This window comes from Salvelinus namaycush, chromosome 18, assembly GCF_016432855.1.
Source record: "Salvelinus namaycush isolate Seneca chromosome 18, SaNama_1.0, whole genome shotgun sequence".
NCBI classification, from domain to species: Eukaryota; Metazoa; Chordata; class Actinopteri; order Salmoniformes; family Salmonidae; genus Salvelinus; species Salvelinus namaycush.
Window position 1 is genome coordinate 21,724,941 of NC_052324.1, and position 12,876 is coordinate 21,737,816.

The 12,876-nt window shown below is 42.6% G+C and overlaps 1 protein-coding gene across 5 annotated transcripts in view; it reads right to left on the reverse strand.

The window, feature by feature from the left end:
• Positions 1 to 10,121, reverse strand: part of LOC120063235 (vinexin-like) — a 41,040-nt gene extending 30,919 nt beyond the window's left edge. For 4 of the 5 annotated variants that reach the window (XM_039013475.1, XM_039013474.1, XM_039013473.1 and 1 more), the window contains exon 1: positions 9,928 to 10,121. The gene's annotated coding sequence lies outside the window, so the exon portion shown is untranslated. Of the gene's footprint in view, positions 1 to 3,230; positions 3,305 to 9,927 lie in introns of those variants that run through there. The other variant, XM_039013472.1, reaches the window with a different exon arrangement.
• Between the last annotated feature and the right edge of the window lie 2,755 nt (positions 10,122 to 12,876).

A 12,876-nucleotide genomic window follows, 5' to 3' on the forward strand; every position in this document is an offset into this window, starting at 1 on the left:
AATTCATGTTAGTTGACAACTCAACCAAATGTAAATCAAAACTAGACGTTGAAATGACATCTGTGCTCAGTTGGAGTTTTCCTGTGACTCGGCCCAGCTCTGACCTCTTCCACATCACGTCCACCAACTCCTCATCCATTGCATTGTTCTCCCAGGGAGTATGGTTGTCAGGACAGCGATAAAATACACCTCATGAGTTGTTGTTCTGGTTGTCGCGGTGGCGACCCCTGAACTTCTGCTACCAACTGTATCACCACAACAGGCAGCCTGCCAGGGCCCCAGCAGGCGAGAGGGAGAGTCTACAGTCAGTTGGAATAACAACAGAAAAACTTGTCTTCATGCCAAACATCATGGAAGCATTTTTCAGCTTGAAAGAGAATGGACGAAACTCAACAATTGAATTGATGCATTGATTCACACAATTTAGACATTTTTCATGTTATTTGACATAAACCAAAAAGTGCAGTTCATGGTAGTATCATATAGGGCTGGGAATTGCCAGGGACCTCACAATACAATATTATCACGATACTTAGCTACTGATACGATATGTAGTGCAATTCTCACGATTCTATATGTATTGCGATTCGATACTGCAATTTGATGTTCCGAAGAGAGTGCATGAGAGAAAAGAGAGAGTATGAGAGAAAAGAGAGAGTATGAGAGAAAAGAGAGAGTATGAGAGAAAAGAGAGAGTATGAGAGAAAAGAGAGAGTATGAGAGAAAAGAGAGAGTATGAGAGAAGAGAGAGAGTATGAGAGAAAAGAGAGAGTATGAGAGAAAAGAGAGAGCATGATAAAATGAGTTTTGATCAGTCATGGAAATAAAAGTGCTGAAAACATGTTGGCTCACTTTTTAAAAGAAGATAGAGAACAAGCTATAAGAAAATACAGGAGTTTGGTGTAGGTACATCTAACTAGCCCGATTTAACACTATCTAGCAAAACATTTTTATAACATCGCAATATGTAACTGTATCGATTTTTCCCCCATCACTAGTATCATAGCTTGAGTATAGTGAAATTGGTGTGCAAAGTCAGTTTATGGATAACTCGATTTGACACATAAAAAAGTGCACACAACTAATCAAACTAGTGACATCCTCTCTATTCATTGTATGTCTATGACTGACCACCTCCATTGGCCTCTGTGTGTGGGGCTGTGTTTAGCAGAAGGAGCATGTTAATCATTGACTCCATAATGTTGTTCCCAGCCATGAGAACGGATCTAATTCCTGCTCAGAGTTAGACTAATAAGGACAGACCAAAACACAGACATGTCTGCTTAAGGTGGTAATTTTGTTTGTTTGTGTGTTCCTGTAGTGTAGTGCAACACAGGTCCTGAAAACATCTTGGCTTTCTTTAATATCAGACAGCATAAACATCCCTTCATCTGCATGTATCCTTTAATGGAAATATATATATATAAAAAATACGTTTGGGCAAAAACTGATTGAATCAACTATGTTTCCATGTCATTTCAACCCCAAAACTCTATGTGATGACATTGAATCAATGTGGAAAACTGATTGTTTTCAACAAGTCATCATCGTAAGGGCATTTTGTATTTTTTCACCCAACTTTTAACCTAAATCCAATGATGTTGATTTCACAATGAATTCCAGTTAGTTGAAAACTCAATCAAATGTAAATCAAAACTGACGTCTGTGCCCAGTGGGCCATGTCTGGTCTCGCACAACTACTCTCCGGATGAGTAGGAGTCAGGTAATGCCTTATCAAATAATCTCACACAATGTAGTAAATTCCAGGGGATAAGTTTCGTATGAATAAACCTGAAAAGACTGTCAATATCTTTTTGCTTGAACAGGATGTAAGATCATCGCAAATCCTTTTCAAAGACCTGAAGGGTGACTCATCATCAGGTTGTTATTATAAAGATGTTCTCTAAAGTATCCTACAAGGTTAATCACACACTCCTGCCTTGTCTCCAGACTGCAACTTGGCCCATGTGAACACACAGCCGTAGACCATACAAGGACCTGGACCCGGCCTGTTTATGACATGCGTTTATTGAGCGATACACACATTTATCAGAAGGAAACTATTCAGCCTCCTTGTATGGTGATCCCTCCCCTCAGCCTGCTGCTTGGGGGAAACATGGCTTCAGTGTTACTTGTCAATGGAGATACTACATGTTCCCTGCTGGATTAGATGCTCTTTATCAGACATACCATAGCCTCACTTTGAGGGGGCCGCTAATAATATGACGGCTGAACCAGAGAGTGTTTGGAGTTTTCACAGAGGTTACTGTACTCACATTAGGGCTCATGCAGTGCTATGCAAGGTAGTTCAGCCTTTACACTCGTTTATTTTTGTAATTATGTAATTATTTTTGTAATTAATTTGTAATAATTTTTTTCAGAGTGAGTATAGGCTGTGGTGATGGAGCAAGAGAGATCTCAGAAGAGCTCAAAGAGGATCAGTGCAGGGTGGAGAAATCCTCCTGACATCCACAATAACCCCCAAGGTAAAGGGTGAACAAGTCTGGAGCCAGTGGGCCCTGTGTTAGGGGCAGTGTCCCAGGGTAGTGTCCCTGACAGGGATGTTTATTTCCACGTGTCACATCATGGGAATCACACCTCTATACAGAGTTAATAAGAAAGCCCCCATGATTACAGTATATAGTATTATAGTATTTCCAAACCCGTGGGCAGAGCAGTGAGTAACGACCATAATAACACAGCCCCCTCCTCTCATGCCCACCCTCTGTGTTTCTGTAATGTGACAGGGGGTGCCTCAGAGCTGCCCTCTCCTCTCCTCCACTCAATCATCCACATGCCACAACTCAGACTGCTACTCTAGGACAGTTCCTAAATCACAGCATTGACGTCATCACGGAGGGTAGCAGAATAAAACAGCCTATTTTGTCAGAATGAGACAGCCTTAACGTAAGTATATTTATATTGTACTGGGTCTCGCTGTATGGCCATCCTCTCAGTTTACTGAGTCTCTAAAAAAAAACACTGACAAATTCCTGGGAAAGTCTGCCTCACTAATCCTGTGAAGCAAGTAAGCAAGGAGCAGACAGGCCGACGGGCAGGTTAATCAATTCTTCAATAAAAACAGAGCAAAGCACAGCCTAGCACAACCACGTGATTACATAGTTACATAGTTAGTGCAAAATATCTGTCTGGCTATATCGGACAAGTGTATCTAATGCTATGTCATCCTACAGTACTGCCTCATCATAGGATAAATGTAGGCTACTCACCTCTGATGCAGAATCCCAGGGAACAATACACCTCTCAAAGTCCTGTCTGCTCCGTGGTGCATGTAAGCCCAATATGTTGTGGGCAGTCACTCTCTACTCGCACTCTCTCTTTCCCGCTCGCCCGCCCGCCCGCCCTCCCTCCCTCCCTGTCTCTCTCTCTCTCTCTGGACTTGCTCCGCCTGTGAAGGACTTCCCGGTTGACAGGCATAGCCATGGCAACCCCTGGGCCGTGTTCAATAGGCACCCTCCTCTTGGCTTGTCAGTGTGGGGCTCCTTCAATGAAGAGGGCCCATTGTTGTGATAAGGTGATATTTCACAGCGCAGGGTTAACCAAAGGGGAATGCAAATAGTTCATCACCTCCACCTCCCCAACACCCCACACTATCACACACCCCTCTCTCTGTCGATTTCTCTCCCATGACTCCCTCTCTTTTGTGCTGCTGTTTGTTTGTGTCTGTTCTGGGGGCACAAACAGGCCAGGTCTCTGTCCAGTCAAAGGGATGGGAGTAGAGAGGAGGGGAGGGGAGAGAAGGAGCTCTCTCAGTCCAGGAGGGTTCTCTGATGATCCTCTGGCATCATTAGTCTTTTGGGGGGTCCACCCCATGTATCCTACTGACACTGGAGCCACCACTAGACCCTAGACAGATAGACAGAGCTGGTCTCTCTCATATCCCCTGCCCTTCCACACATCACTGATATCCAACTACAGCACGTTAGTACGATGACTAAAGAGGAACTATATGTGAGGGTAGGTGAATACATTTTAATATGCTTCAGCCACTGATAGCAATCCAGAGATTCTGTTTTCAAATATCTAATTTGCCTTTCATAATATTTATCCCTTGGGGCACACAGGCCATACATCAAGTGCATGAGATATTACAGTACATGGCACTATATTGTGTTAAAGTGAAGAGAGAAGCACACTCTCATATTCCTTAGTTGTTCTCTCTACCATACATGGAAAATTAGAACTGGGTTCTCCAGTTTGTCTGCAGTGTTTGCCAATGGAGAGAAACTGGATTAAACCCTGAAGTTTTGTATGCTGACATAAATGTGTCTGTCACATGTTTCTCAGGTACTGAGTTAACCTTTACACATTCCACGTTGCAGGTGGAAGTCCACTCACCTTTATTGCACTTTCCAGACAGACCAGCTATAAACTAGAAATGATTTGATAAGCTGTGTGCGTGTGCGTGTGCGTGTGCGTGTGCGTGTGCGTGTGTGTGTGTGTGTGTGTGTGTGTGTGTGTGTGTGTGTGTGTGTGTGTGTGTGTGTGTGTGTGTGTGTGTGTGTGTGTGTGTGCATATGCGTGCGTGCGTGCGTGTAAACCCCTCTCCTTGGCCAGTTCCAGGTTGGAATTGAAAAAGTCAACTCTTTTTTAATAACTCAGCGGTTTGGCTTGGGACAGTGAATCTCAGGCAAATACCAGGCAGTATCCACTTACTGAGTCTGCACCCCTTCTATGGAGGTTGTTTTTGCTAAAGGAAAGCAGAGTTTTTCAGCCCTAGGAGAAGAAATGGTTCTGGATAGTTTGGCCTGTAGTGGAGTAGGCTATAGGTCCCAGTTAGGGAAGTCAGGCAGGCACAGTCCCCCGCTGTGACCCAATCCTGCACCCTGTCACTCTGTGGCTCAATGAGGTGCAAGAGGTGATCGCTGCTTTGGCCGAGGACCCAGCACCTCTCTCACAAACACCCCCCATAACTCTTCTCTCCTTCTCTCTCCCCTATACACATACATATCTTTCTCTCTCACTGCCATCTGGCCTGTACCTCCCTCCAATGACAAATACTATATTTGGAGAGATGGGAACTGTAGCTTGTTTCACTATCCCACTGAGTTCATAGCATGGTTTTTGTAACAGTGATGGGATCCTAATAACAATCCTAGCAACTCTCAAGCTCTGTACCAGACTGGTAAATCCCACCTAGCAACTTTCAACTGCAGCAAAACACATTCAATCCTGTCCTGTCTCAGTGGTATGTCACTATGTTCCAGTATGTTTCTATCAAACCCTGTCCAAACTCAGTGGTATTTTCCTGGATGTTCCAGGATGTTTCTATCAAACAATCGTGTGGGTCATTAAAATCCCAAATGCCAAGCCAAGTGAGTAAATACATCATGACATAAATCTCTGTCACATACCAGTGAACTACCTCACTTGATGATGGCTATAGGCTGCATACTTTTACTACTGCTTAGGAAAAACATTTCCTAGTATAGCACTAGACTTCAGTATCTGAATATATAGCAAAATGAATCATGCATTTGGAATTAAACAATCAAAACTTCCCATAAAAGGAACTATTTGGTTTCCATCAAGCCTTTAAGATTTAATACCTAGTAGTATAATCCTATTACTAAGTATTGCTGAACACTGAAAGACATTTAACGTTTGTAAAGACGTTTGTAAAGACGTTTAACCTTTGCCTAAATGATCATCACTGTCTCCCATACAGCCTAAATGATCACCACTGTCTCCCATACAGCCTAAATGATCACCACTGTCTCCCATATAGCAAAAATGATCACCACTGTCTCCCATACAGCCTAAATGATCACCACTGTCTCCCATACAACCTAAATGATCACCACTGTCTCCCATATAGCAAAATGATCACCACTGTCTCCCATATAGCAAAATGATCACCACTGTCTCCCATACAGCCTAAATGATCACCACTGTCTCCCATATAGCAAAAATGATCATCACTGTCTCCCATACAGCCTAAATTATCACCACTGTCTCCCATATAGCCTAAATGATCATCACTGTCTCCCATACAGCCTAAATGATCACCACTGTCTCCCATACAGCCTAAATGATCACCACTGTCTCCCATACAGCCTAAATGATCACCACTGTCTCCCATATAGCAAAATGATCACCACTGTCTCCCATACAGCCTAAATGATCACCACTGTCTCCCATACAGCCTAAATGATCACCACTGTCTCCCATATAGCAAAATGATCATCACTGTCTCCCATATAGCCTAAATTATCACCACTGTCTCCCATACAGCCTAAATGATCACCAATGTCTCCCATATAGCAAAATGATCACCACTGTCTCCCATATAGCAAAATGATCATCACTGTCTCCCATACAACCTAAATGATCACCACTGTCTCCCATACAGCCTAAATGATCACCACTGTCTCCCATACAGCCTAAATGATCACCACTGTCTCCCATATAGCAAAATGATCACCACTGTCTCCCATACAGCCTAAATGATCACCACTGTCTCCCATATAGCAAAATGATCATCACTGTCTCCCATACAACCTAAATGATCATCACTGTCTCCTATACAAGTTGGCTGGATGTTGTTTGGGTGGTGGTCCATTCTTGATACACACGGGAAACTTGAAGGTGAAAACCCAGCAGCGTTGCAGTTCTTGACACAGTCATACTCCGTTCAAAGGCACTTAAATATTTTGTCTTGCCCATTCACCCTCTGAATGGCACACATACACAATCCATGTCTTAATTGTCTCAAGGCTTAAAAGCCTTCTTTGACTCATCTTATCCACTTCATCTATACTGATTGAAGTGGATTTAACAGGTGACATCAATAAGAGATCATAGCTTTAATCTGGATTCACCAGGTCAGTCTATGTCATGGAAAGAGAATATCAGTGTACAATGTGACAGTGTTCTTATAATGCCTTTCAGAAGGACACAACAGCATCATGGGGGTTGTTGGTTTGTTTTGCTTGTACACAAACCTTTGGTGACAGCGGTTGGTCCATCTCCCAACCCTATCAGCCATAATGGTGACTGATGGTGAAGCCAACCATTCCCATGCATACCTCTGCTTAGACTCTCCTTAGGGGAATGCTCTTCTGGGAGTTAATCTATGATAAGAAACCTCTATTTCGTTCTCTCTATCAGCACTAAGATGCACAGCACTTATGCACCCGGAGTATCAGAGTAGAGGAATGAACAAAAGAACATATGCTTGTGGTGGTTTGCCCAAAGAAGAATCTGAATAATCATTATCCATTTGGAGCTCTCAAGGTTATCTACTACTAGGATAAAAACAACCCAGCTAGGGCCTCCTGAGTGGCACAGCGGTCTAAGGCACTGCATCACAGTTCTTAATGCATCATTACAGACCCAGGTTTGATCCCAGGCTGTGTCACAACCAGCCGTGACCGGGAGTCCCATAGGACGGCGCACAATTGGCCCAGCGTTGTCCGGGTTAAGGGAGGGTTTGGCTGGGGGGGCTTTACTTGGCTCATCGTGCTCTAGCGACTACTTGTGGTGGGCCGGGCGCCTGCAGGCTGACATCGGTTGTCAGTTGAACAGTGTTTCCTCCGACACATTGGTGCGGCTGGCTTCCAAGTTAAGCGGGTGGGTGTTAAGAAGCGCGGTTTGGCGGGTCATGTTTCGGAGGACTCATGACTCGACCTTCGCCTCTCCCGAGCCAGTTGGAGAGTTGCCGTGATGAGACAAAATCGAAATTGTGGAGAAAAAAGGGGGTACATTTTTTTTTTAACAAGCTAAACAGAGAACAAGCACCAAAACCACAGAAGTGGAAATGATAGTTAAATTACTAGTAAGCCCTTCACATACGGTATGGTAACAAAATGATCATGATAAAACACTGGCATGTTGAATGAACGAATGAACAAATGAATGTATACAGTATGTGTACATGAACATGCACAGCATAACCAGAAGTGCAGTACTGAAGTGGTTTCCTTCAGCATAGCTCTTAGCCCAAAACAACAGCCACTGAAACAGCAGAAACCTGTTTTTCCGTGGAGTTCTGATTCCTATCTGCTCAACCATAGACAGTGAAAGATAGCTCCTCCCTAACACAACGTTAGAACTCTACCAGAACTACTCGGCTGTTACTGTTTAACAATATTCAGACAAAAAGTAATTGACACACATGGAGAACTAAAGATAAACAGAGTTCCAGTTCCCACAATTCAAGTGTATAATCCTGTCATTACGCTCCTGATCTCTTTAGTGCTCTAAGTGATAGAGCAAAAGAGAGAGAGCGGGAGTCTCACAATATGAACTGTTTTTTAGTCTTGGTGTGGAGCAGCAGAGACAGACAGAGAGAGAGTTGTACTTACAGAGCAGTGCAGGCTGAGTAGAGAGGTGTTCTTGGTTCTTGAGAAAGAAAAAGAAGGAGGGAGGGAGAGAACCACTGCTGCTCTTTCTCACTCTCTGCGAGCTTGAGTTTGAATGTTTTTGTGTGTGTCAGTGAGTGACTGTATGTGTGTATGTATGTGTGTGTGGGTGTATGTTTGAGCATGCACCCCCCCCCCCCCCCCCACTCCACTATACAGCGACTTTGTAATAGTTTCCATCTGCAGCTGGAAATAATAGAAATTCCCATGCAGGCACAGCCTCAGTGGCACCGACCTTTTGTGTTTCATGAGCAGGAACCGAGGAGGCCATTTCCATAGCCATCTAAATAAACATACTTTTGTTTGAGATAGATCCAGTAATAGCATGGTGCTCCATTCACAGTCTAAGGCCTGTGTGAGCAGCCTGGTCTCATAGACTAGACGTTACATAGTAAATGTAAATCTGACTTGCATTAGTATGATATGTTACGTTTGGTGTGGTTACAAAAGACAGAAGGTTACTTGGTTGGGGTGGATGGGTGGGAGTATAGCGCGAGCGTCTAGCAACCCAAATGTTGAGAGTTTGAATCTCGTCATGGACTACTTTAGCATTTTTGCTAATCAGCAACTTTTCAAATACTTACTACTTTTTAGCTACTTTGCAACTACTTAACATGTTAGCCAACTCTTCCCCTAACCCTAATCCTAACCCTTACCTTAACCCTTTTAGCTAACCCTTCCCCTAACCTTAACCTTAACCTTTTTAGCTAACCCTTGCCCTAACTCCTAACTTAACCTCAACCCTAACCCTAACCCTAACCCTAACCCTAACCCTAACCCTAACCCCTAGCCTAGCTAACGTTAGCCACCTAGCTAGAATTTGTAAAATATCATACGTTTTGTGAATTTGTAGCATACAATACGAATTGTCATTTTTAACATATCATACGAAATGGGTGATGAACATCCACAAATGAATACATACCGTACGAAACGTAACATATCATACTAAATGGAGTGTCTCGGATTTACGTACAGAATAATAAGAAATGCTCTGAAAAAATGTTGGTGTGAGAGAACAAGATGTAGATTTGCTAAACTAAACCTTGAGTCATAATATAAGTTGACACAAAGCAATGCATACACGGCTAGGGTTGCTATCTCTGCACGAATACACAAATTCAAAATATAGACCTGGGCTCACACTAACACACTTAGTCACACATTTACATTGTATACACATGCCCAAAGCTGGAGGAGAGGAATCAGTGTTTCCATGGTCTCCTCCAAAAGCAGCCATCCCCATGCTGCAAAGGCAGGCCTCTCTTGCCCACCCAGTTTGGGAATTAGTGTGTTGCAGAGGAAAGTACTGTAGTATGTAGCAGGACAGCAGTGTAAAGTGGACACATTGGTAACTGCTTTCTACTTTAGAATATCAAACATGCTGAAGAACAAGAAACTCATGGAATGTGGTAGTGGTTGGAGAAATGACCTTTAATCTGTTGTAATGACAGCTGTTATGACAGCAGTATAAACAACCTGTTTCTCAACATAAACAACCTGTGCAGAAGTAGAGATAATCTGGTCCAGAAAGTGTACTTACAGTACAGGTACAAAGTTATTCCTCCTGTTTCGGTTCACAGAGTTCCTTAGTTTTGTTGTTATTCCTGACAACCTGTGGTAGAGAGGCTGGCTGGCCCCTCTGTCTTTCCCAGCGTCTGACTCAGTCCTCAGATATTCTTCAGGCCCATGGTAGACTAGTGGATTCCTCCTCTCTCTGGCTCTCTCTATCTCTCTCTGTCCTGACTGCAACCCAGCTCTGCTCTGCCATCCAAGATAAATATTTAACAGCCTGGCTGTGCTGTGAGATCAACAACCCTCTCTGTTCCCCTCCCTCCACATTATCTCCCTCATGAAAGAAAACCAACTGTTCCAGGCTTCCAGCATCATGTCACCTTACCATCAGCTGAGTCACACCAACCATAAATTAAGAAGAAAGGTGTATAAGAGATTGATATTTAGTGGGTTATGGCATTGGTTTCAATGTGGCTCAAGTCACACAACTGGTCGTGTTAAACTTGTGGCCTGTGATCTGCCTCTTGAATTTAGAAGGTGTAGCCTAGCTCTTCAATAACAGTGTAACACTGCCACATAGTGGTCAGATTAAGTATTAACCCAACATAATTTCCAACATGTTGCCTAAAGTAGGAATTACGGGTTAGGGTTTAGGGTTTAGGGTTATGGTTATGGTTAAGGTTGAGCCAGGGTGTTGACATGGAGATTAGGGTTGGGGTTAGAGATTTTGGGGCCCGTTTCAAAATGCCTTTGAGGGGCCCCCCATACCCTACAAAAGAGAAAAATGTCCATGGACATTATCTGCTTTGATTATTATTATCCCACAATTGAAAATATCTCTTTCAAAACCTATTTTAGAAGAGAAATTATGCTGCCACCATAATACATGAAAACACAAAGGGTTTCAATATGTGTTGTGTTGTATTAGATTTAACCCAAACCGGTAGTTTTTCATTTTGGCCAAAAAGTAAGAATATTTGTCTTGCAGTATTAGTTAATGGCCTTGTTGCAAAAATAATGAATGATTTGGAGTGGATATTTTTAAAACACAGGCTTCCTCCTTTTAACTTTGGCATACAGGCCAGTAATGTGGAGTGAATACAATGTTGTTGATCCTCTGTATTTTCAAGTCTTGTGGTGGCACTGGCAGCATCATATTATGGGTATGCTTGTAACCGGCAGGGACTAGGGAGTTCTTATCAAAATGAAATGAGCAAAGCCCAAGTAAAAAGTTTGAGAAAAACCCTCTGTAGTTGTCACGCCTGCTCCCGCGCCCCCTCCCTGGTGCTCGAGGGCGCCAGGCTGCCCATCGTTTATGCACACCTGTCACCATCGTTACGCGCATCAGCGCTTCATTGGACTCACCTGGACTCCTTCACGTTTTTGATTGCCTCCCCTATATCTGTCTATTCCTCAGTTTCATCCCTGTGTCAGCATTAATGTCGTTTTGTTTCCCCTGTCCAGACGCTGTCCGTGTTCTGTTTCATGTCCGTTATTTATTAAATGTTCACTCCCTGTACTTGCTTCTCATCTCCCAGCGTCTGTCCTTACAGTAGTCTTCTAAAAATCTAAGACTGGGATCGAGTTATATTTTTCAGAAGGACAATTACATAGATTTGAATGCCAAAGACACACCAGAATGGCTTTCCAGGGGGTATTGAGTGTTCCCGAAGGGCCCAGAATCAGTCCTGACTTAAATCTGCTTGAAAATCAGAGAAACAGAGTTTGAATATTGTTGTTCATCAATGATTCCCAACCAAATTCACTGAGCTTGAGCAATTTTGACAAAAAACAATGGAGATATGTTGCCCTATGAAAGGGAAAGGGGGATACCTAGTCAGTTGTACAACTGAATGCCTTCAACTGAGTTGGGCAAGGTTGGTAGAATTGTATTCAGAATTATTCACAGTTGTAATGGCTGTCAAAGATGCTTCCACCAAGTATTAGCTCTGGGGTGTGAAAACATACGCAATCAATACATCTTCATTTTATCTTTTTTATTAATTAAAAAAATCTATAGTTTCCTTTCACTTTAAAAATGTGGAGTAGATTGTGTAGATCCTTATGAAAAAAATCCAGTAATCGCTTTTTAGTAATTTGGACACAGCCCTTAGCCATGGTATATTGGCCATATACCATAAACCCCCGAGGTGCCTCAGTAAAAATACATGTTTTGTAATAGTCAGCCTTCAGGGCTCGACCCACCCAGTTTGTAATTCTGATTATAACATTTCTTTACAAAGACATCTGATAACACAGAGTTACTGGGTAGATGTGGGTGATTACCTGCATGGCAACATACAGTCGCTAGTGACAGTCCCTTGCACAGTCTTCACATTTTGCCAATCAGAAATACTATCTGATCCCTAAATGGGCACATTTATATGCCTACATTTGCGCACAGGCCAAGTATATATAGGCCTACTTCAATGCATGTGCGTCCTTACTCAACATTGACAGGAGCGCTCCAAACAAAATACAATGACTAAATTGACAGAACTTGTAAATGGGATTTAAAAAAACAAAATTTATTTCTCACAAGTGTAGCATACATTGTGCACTCTGCAAACAATGTGTCCATTCCGACAATGATAACGGGAAGACTGGAATAATAATATTAAATGCATTAAAATGAATGACCGTAACCAATGTAACAAACATTGTAGAGTCGAAAGGATAGGAATTAACTGTATATTTACTACTGGTGATATATGTAATGGGGAATTGATATACACTAACTAACAATCAAAAGTAAACAATTCACACAGAGCCCCAGCTGTTTTGAGCCCCACCTGTTCAGCTAAAATATATATCTAAAAAAGTTGAATGACAAAATTTGCCCACAAAGGACCACCATGCCACCTTCCTGTTCAATTGAGCACAGTACAACCAAGTGAGTCCAAAAATGACGTAATATGCCAGGGTGATATGTATACTGTAGTTAAGAAAGTAATACTGATTGTATGTTGTGTAGTAA